The sequence below is a fragment of the Pteropus vampyrus genome, unplaced genomic scaffold, assembly GCF_000151845.1.
Source record: "Pteropus vampyrus isolate Shadow unplaced genomic scaffold, Pvam_2.0 Scaffold286, whole genome shotgun sequence".
Classification (NCBI taxonomy): Eukaryota; Metazoa; Chordata; class Mammalia; order Chiroptera; family Pteropodidae; genus Pteropus; species Pteropus vampyrus.
Window position 1 is genome coordinate 1869729 of NW_011889067.1, and position 7946 is coordinate 1877674.

The window sequence follows — 7946 nt, forward strand, 5'->3', positions numbered from 1 at the left end:
AAGTGACTGTGACTCCCATAGTCCCCTTCCACCTACTGCCCCAGACTCCAAATATCCTGCCCAGCCCGGCCCAGCAGGGCACAGCCACGGCGAGCAATTATGGCCAGAGAACACTAAGGTCCCTGTCCCAGCTACCAGCCCTTAGAATGGTCATGGGGGTCGGCCTGACACAGGTTCAAATTCTGGCTGTACCACTTCCTAGACATGTGATCTCGAGCAAGGTATTCAATCCCACTAAGACTAAATGTTCTCATCTGTAAAATGGGGAGTACTTACTTTATAGGGTTGTTTGGAGGATTACGGAAGACCCTGCATATACAGTACTTAGCATGTTGCCGGCACATGGCAAGTTCTCAGTAAATGTTGGCCATTATGATTATTTTCGTCCTCATTACTGTCAGCATGACCACCTTACAATCTACTGTTGACACAGGATTTCACTGCCCGAGTGTGCGTTTGTGTTTATGATTCTGTTGGCACCAAGCAGTCCTTTTTAATTGCTGCTGGCTAACAAGAAAAGAACAGAGGCGGATTTAATGCGTAAATGATGCGTTGAAGCCAAGAGACGGCCAAATGATGTAACAGCCCACTGTGCAAACAGAAGTACTGCAGTAATTCAAATAGAGAAAAGTAGTGGGAGAACTGAGTCACCCCCCAGCACATGGCAACATTCACGGGCACGTCAATCTCAAGGGGAGACCTGCTCTCGTTGGTAAGTCCCATATCGCCACAAGCAGCAGTTCGGTTTCAGCCAAGCAACATCATCCTTCCCACTGAACTATTTAATGAATTACGTTGGGTTTGTAGTTTTGTTTATATTTATTATGTAAATTTCTCCAGAATGTATTGCTAAGAAAAAAAAAACATTATAATATGCTACTTTTTGGTAAAAAAGGAAAGTACTATAAGAACAGAGAGATAAATGTGTGTGTGTGTGTGTGTGTGTGTGTGTGTGTGTGTGTGTGAATATATATATATATATATATTTTTTTTTTTTTTACTTTTTTTGCAGAAAGAAACACTGAGAAGATAACGCAGATTTACGAAAAATTGGTACTCAGGTGTGGAGAGGGACTGCATAGAAGGGACAGAGGTAGGAGCCAGATTGCTTTATGTGTATTTTTCTGTATAGTTTTGACCTTTGGATCATTTTGGGTGGATGCTTGCATGAGAGCTATGAGGAATGTATACCTAATACAACAGAAATAATTTACCTCATTCAGCATTGAGGAGGCTGTGAGAGTCTCTTTCACACAAAGGGAATGAACAAAACTCAGGTTAGAGACCCACGGTCAGGGATAAAGAGCCCTGTTGCCTCCCAGGAGAACATCTTCCTAGAATACTATCTGGAAAGTATTTCTTCCTTCTAAAAACAAGAAGGTCAGGAAGATCAGCCCTGCCAGGATCTATGAGAAAAGAACTTAGTGAGCACAGTGATTTGGCTAGTGCTGGGAAACAGAGTAGCCACCTGTGACCAGACCCCGCCAGGTGCCCCTTAGAAAGCACAGCCCACTAGTGTGCCTGAAATGGGTTCTAGAGCCTCCCGCCCCCACGCAGGTATCAGGGCATGGGGCGGCCGCTGCCAGCAGGGCCCCGCTAGCCTCCACCAGCCTGGACCATTCACTCCAGCCAGCTACCCACACATTCTGCAAGTCATGAAGTGAACAAATTGGGAAACACTGCCACAGAGGACTGTCAGCTGACCTCTGACCTCAGAGGCAAGAGGTCAAAGGAACAGACAGCTTACAAAATGGGTACGAGGCACCTCGTGGGTCACCCAGGGACCAGGCCACACCAAAGGCTGCTCTGAGCACAGACAGCAATGCGGGAAGGCTGGCAGCTGTCCTGCCTAGGAAAAAAATAATCTAAAAGCACCAAAGGAAGAGCTGCAGTGAGGGCAGAGATTTTTATCCATGAAAGCCTGGATTTAGGCCAATGTGGAAGAGTTAGAAAAGCCTCCACGGACAGCTGGCCAGAAGAACATTCCTGTCTCCGAAGGAAAGAGGAAGTAACTTGATCACAGAGGCCATCGTTGCAGGCCAGGCACTGTGCTGAGCCCTTTACAGGTATCACCTGTAAATGGGTAGCTTGTACCCCATTTTACAGATAAGGAAACTGAGGCTCCAGGAGGTTAAGCATTTTGCCCGGGGGACATTCAGACATTTTTCAGAGCTGGATCTGAGCCCAAGGCTGGGCTGGCAACCTGTATGTGGGACCATAGCCCACAAGGTTTGTGTGGGGGAAGGGCAGGTCATCCGTTCAGTGGCACACATGTTATAGGAATATCAACGAGGACAACGGGGAGGATGCAGGTGAACAGCCTTGTCCAAGAAAACATCAAATGTGAATCAGAGCAGAGCCGCCCACCTTGCAGTGCCTGAGGGAACCGGCTGCTCTGTTCAGCCAATGTTCTCCCTCTTCTAGAGGCAGAAACTTTCCATTCTCACTCCCTAGGTTCAAATCTTGGATCTTCTTCCTAACTCCCTGCAAGCTCTCTAGGCCTCAGTTTCTTAATCTGTTAAATGGGGATGATAATAGTGCCTGCCTTAGGGTTACTATCAGCCATAAATGAGGCGGTCAGCATAAAATATTTAGCACAGCCCCTGAGATTGAATGAGTGAATGAGCACTCTGTGAGTTTTAGCTGTTACCTCAAAGAATCCCTTGTCAAGTTTCCTGCTAAAGATGCCCACATAGGTGTGGTTTAGGAAGAAGCACCAGAGCCCACCCAAGCAGTTGAGCAGTGGGACCCCAGGCCTGGCTGGCCAGCCCTCTGCCTGCGAAAGCTCTGGCTTTCCAGGGCGATGGGTGCCACCCTGTCCTTCCCAGGCCTGCTCAGGACCCCACAAACCCGCTTACTGGGTGATGAAAGTCACTAGACTTTCCCAAGCCTGTCCACCACCCAATGTGTGACAGGGGAGGGCCATTAATGGTGCCTCCTGCATAGGGCTGTTGGGGGGCTCCCACTCTTACCCCTACATGTCTCCTTCCCCACGGTAGTCATAGGGGCCTTTAAAGGGGTAAGTTAGTAAAACTCTCCAAAAACTGTCCACTGCTCTGAGAATTCAGGTCACCATCCTTCCGGCCTGCCACATGCTCCATGATCTCGACCTTGCCTACTCTCGTCTCGTCTCATCTCTCTCTCCCCTTGCCCTCTCCTTCCGCACTCTGAGAAGTGTCTGCTCTCCCAGTGCACAGACTCACAAAGGGCCAAGCCTTTGCCCTCCTGATTTCCCGCGCCTGGGACACCCTCTCTCTGCACGCCTCAAACCTTCACTTTTACCTCTTTCTTGAGCCTCACTCAGGGGCTCCTGGGAATTTCCGTGGAGTTCTCCTTCAGCTAAAAAGCCCTGGAACTGTCAGCGAGAGGCCCCTCATCGTCTGCCACCCACAGCTCTCTTATCTGGCATCTCTGGCACCCCTCTTTGCTAAGTATATCCCCTTGGGCACGAGCTGTGCTGGTGCCTGTAATGTGCAGGTGGCACAATGCAGCCTGCTTCCCAGGTGTGCCATGCCCCACTGAGGGATGGCACCCGCCTTCTTTCAGGTATTAACTGACTTTTTCCCCAGCAATGTTTGTTTTAGGGATTAAAGGTAGTGAAGGAGCCTTTTATTTCCAGAGCCATTTGTTTCTTTCCTGGCAGCCAGCACTACATTTGTTATTTTATTTTCTCAAGCCCCTGATAATACCATTCTAGACACATTGGTGTGATAGCATCGTCCAACGGAAAAACTCTCAGATGCTTCCCCTAGGCCAGCCAGTGGGCAGACTCCTGGGAGAGAGGCCTGGGCTGCACGTTCTCGGCACCCTTTTCCCTCCTTTCTCGGATCAGCCTTGAGGCCCATGATCATTTTCTCTCTCTTTTTTTTTTTTTTTTTTTCCTGTTTTATTTTTAAGTACTACCATGATTCCACTACCACCACCTTTATCTGGCAGTGTCAAGAAATGGGCCACCTCAGGTGAGTAAATTTTCAAAATAATGCCTTTTAAGCACTAAAACTTTAAACAAATACATTTTTAAAAGTTTTTCGAGGTATAATCGGCACGCTATAAACTGCACATAAAGTGTACAACTTGATCTGTTTTGATGTTCGCATACACCCGTGAAATCACCACCACAATGTAGATAATGAACATATCCATCACTTCCAAAAGGTTCCTTCCTTCCCTTTGCTCCCCTTCTCCAGCAACCACCTATCTGCCTTCTAAACACATATTTAATTCAAAGCTGTCTCACGCACTTCCCCACCCTTGTGAGCAGAGTGTGATCAACATGATTGTTCGTCTCCTTGATTCAGCATGATCATGAGCGTTACTGAAAACCACATCCTCGGATGTCGTGGAGAGACATAAGACTGTTTGCCCCGAACACTAAATGGCTCATTGTTGCATCGCCATGCCCGGCGCTTTGGGGTTTGGGAGTTTCTCCTTCGCTGCCAGCTGCCACTTTTATAATAAAAGTGCATAGTTCCCAACAGACATCTCCTGCTGCCTCGCTCACTGCACACTACCCGCCGCCCGCACCTGTTCCGCACTCTGGATCACTGGTTCTGAGCAGGAATGATTTGGCCCCCAGGAGACATTTGACAATGTCTGGGGACATTTTTGGTTGGCATAATGGGGGTGGGGGTGCTACTGATACCTAGTGTTTTAAGACCAGGGATGTTACTAAACATGCTACAATGCACAGGACAGTCTCCATGAAGAAAGATCCAGCCCGAGATGCCAATGTGCGGAGGTTGAGAAACCCGTTCCAGATGACAGAACTGGTTGCAAAACTCAACATGAAATCATGATAATTGACTGTTTTACTTTTCTGGATCAAGAGAGAGAAGAAAGGGCAGAGATTTCTTGGAGCTGCAAGGCGACACGGTAGGACACAGATCCAGGAAGATCCTGGAGGTCTCGGGTACCTTCTTTCAGCTCTGCCAGACGTGGTCACTGGCTTCCTGAGGACAAGCTCTAAGGACTCAGCTCAAGGCACTAGGTTCCAGCACTCAGCAGGTGCTCAATGAATGTCAAACTAGATTGCATCCACTGCACCTATTCGGTGCCCAGCTGTGGGTAGCACTGGCTTGGCATCAAAGGCGAGGCAGAAGACAGAGCCAGCAGAAGGGAGCCATAAACCGACCAGTGAGCTTAGGATTCGGCAGAGTCGGCTGGTAAAAGGTAAGTGCAGACTCACCCCAGTAACTGGGAAAATGAGGGCTGGCCATGCTGGGATCCTGTCCCAGCAGGACCAGATATATCACCACCAAATCTTTTCTAGCTCCTCCCCCCACCCACAGACACCCTGTTCGCCTGTCATATAAAAGGTTTTCCCAGAGTGGTTTAGCTAGAACTGGAAGGGCCCTGCTCTGTTTGGGGATAGAGAAGCCTGACTGCAGTGTTCGGGATGGACCCTACGTGTGCTGGAACTAGATGGTGAAGTATGGGCATGCTTTATTCAATTTTGCATGACTTTGAGGTTTAGTTATTACAAAAGTTATTGCAGACATTCCTGACAACACATTTACCTGCAAAAACAAAACAAAAAACAAAAAGCTCACAAATCCCACCCTTTCAGAGAAAACGCCAATGAAATTTCGTTGTTTGTGCTTCTATGCATGTATGGATGTGGTGTAGACATTTTGATGAAAACCAGGTGCGGGTGCTATGCCGAGGGCTTGGTCTGAGGTGCCAGAGAGTGGGGAAGCGGTTTTGAGAGGAGTGGACCCACGAGAGCTCTCCAGCGAGACACTGAGAGCGCCTCGAGTGAGGGTGCCGGGGTGGATTTGACTGTAGGACTAGGGTTGCTGTCAGGAGCCTCCCAGATGAGCTCCAGCTCCAAGGATTAAAAGGTCCTGCGGCTGGATCTTTCCTCCTGGACTCCTGCTGGGAAGGTGGGGTCCCCATCACAATCCCTTCCTCCCTCAGGGTACATCAGACCCTACTCCTCCTCACAGGTCTTTCTCCCTCCTGTTGCCAGGCTTCTGTCACATGGTACCCCTTATCCTATTGATGGTGTGTAGAATAAATTGTGTAGAGGCCCTTGGGTTCTTAAGGCTCCAAGTCAGGGGACCTGGGCCATTTTAGCTCCCTCTGGCCTTAAGGCTTCAGATACACCCTTGGGAAAGACAAAGAGAATACCTGCGCATAGGACTTGTTCCAGTGACATAAAGGACGAAGTTGGCTAGCAGTCACCAGATGAGGCCACCTGGGGCTCTCTCCAGAGGGCCGTTCTCTCCCGAGGGGTCTCAAACAGAGTAGCTTCCAAATTCTTTTTAGCAACAGAATTGTAGTAAAATACAATGCATGTGAAGCTCTAAAATAGGAGAGGGACAAAGTTGAAGCTTTGAGCCAAGCAAGGACAGGTGCTTACTTGCTCAATCCTCTCCTCTCCCCTCCCCTGTGATGCACCTCTGAGCAACAGTTTCAAAGGATTGTGCCTTATGACACAGGCAAGATTGGAAGGCCACGCTGCGGGGAGAAACTGGGAAGCTCCAGTGCCTCTGAGAGGGGGAGGGAGGGGATAGCAGCCATGTGGGACAGAACTAGCCCTTCCTCCTCCTCAGACCCACTGTTCCCCTGGGCCCAGCCTCCAGGATGGGTGGGGCACCTAGAGGCAGCGGGTATTGCTTTCTGTCTGGGCTGACCTTTCTTCTAGGTCAGAGGACCTGTGGGAAGGGCACTGGAAGACTCTGAGGCTAGGTGGGGCCAGCCCTGTCCCAATTTCCCCTCAATGGGGTTCTCTTGCTCACAGACTGAGGAAGAACTGTGACTCACTTCCTGCTTCGCTCAATCTGACTACAGAAGCATTGTTCTCCCAATAGTGGCTGGTGCTGATGGGGCTACCCCAGCGTGGTCCCTACAATCTTAGCTACTTGTTGGGAGAAGTTCCCACTTCCAGAGCTGGCCAACCAGACTGATCTCCCAGCTCGGTTTTCAGGACCCCACATTCTTCCCTGAGTTTCCAGTATTTGTAGCATTTGTAAGGGTAGCCAAGTGGGTACCTTAACCTATTAGTTGAGTATCGTCTCCATTTTACGGAGAGGTAAATTGAGGCTCAGAGAGTTAAGTAATTTGTCTAAGGTGGCATAATATAAAATAGTGCCACAGGGATTTGAAACCAGGTTTGGTAGCTGGCTTGTCACAGTGATTCCTTAATATCACTTAATCTCTCTGGCCTCCGCGTGGTCATGTGTAATATGTAGGCAGTGATACATAAAAGGTGCCCTAAGGAAAATGTATCTATACCCACCTCATGGGGCTTGTGGTAAGGAAGAGCTCAGAACAGCACCTGGCTCCTAGTAAGTACAGGGTGGTGGTCATTTTTTGTCACTGTCCCCAAACCTGTGTTGAGACCACAGGATAATACTGTGCTTCCAGGTTATCTCAGTGAACAGGAAGGTATGGGCAGAGACTGCCCTGCGACCTTGAAACAACCTAGCCTGGGGAGTTCTTGGCCACATTTCCCTTCTTTTCTTTGTCAGCTCAAGCAGTGGTGGCCTCGCCAAGTAGCACAGACGTTTTCTAGGACAGGGACCCAGGGAGCCAGCAGAGTGGGCTGGCTGGTATATTGCAAGCACTAGGGTCCAGGATCTGCCAAAGGCCCACACCTCTTCCAGGTTCTGAGGCCTGCTAGTTGGAGACCTTGGGCAAATTATTTAAACTTTGTTTGCCTCAGTCTCCTTATCTGTAAAACGGGGTTAATAACCTTGAAAGGATTATGTGGATTAAATAATGTACAGAAGGAGGCGATAATGTAAAGTGACTGGCCCGGTGCCTGGGAGGCGGTTGGCATAGGAAAAAAAAAAAAAGTTGAAAGGCGATGATGGGCTTCTCCGGCTTATTCACCTGTCTATATATAGACGCAAATAAGGTCGTGGCTCCTCTAACAGTAGGTCCTGGAGTCTGCGACGCCGCTCTTAAGTCGCATCGCAGGTGAGGTGCCCCAGGTCTGTCAC

General features: G+C 49.1%; 1 protein-coding gene across 2 annotated transcripts in view; it reads left to right on the plus strand.

Moving 5' to 3' along the window:
- The first annotated feature begins 462 nt into the window (after window positions 1-462).
- Window positions 463-7946, plus strand: part of FURIN (furin, paired basic amino acid cleaving enzyme) — a 19372-nt gene continuing 11888 nt past the window's right edge. The window contains exons 1-4 of one of the 2 annotated variants that reach the window (XM_023520952.1): window positions 463-712; window positions 1013-1093; window positions 3898-3959; window positions 4691-5169. The gene's annotated coding sequence lies outside the window, so the exon portion shown is untranslated. Of the gene's footprint in view, window positions 713-1012; window positions 1094-3897; window positions 3960-4690; window positions 5170-7899; window positions 7924-7946 lie in introns of those variants that run through there. The other variant, XM_011376157.2, reaches the window with a different exon arrangement.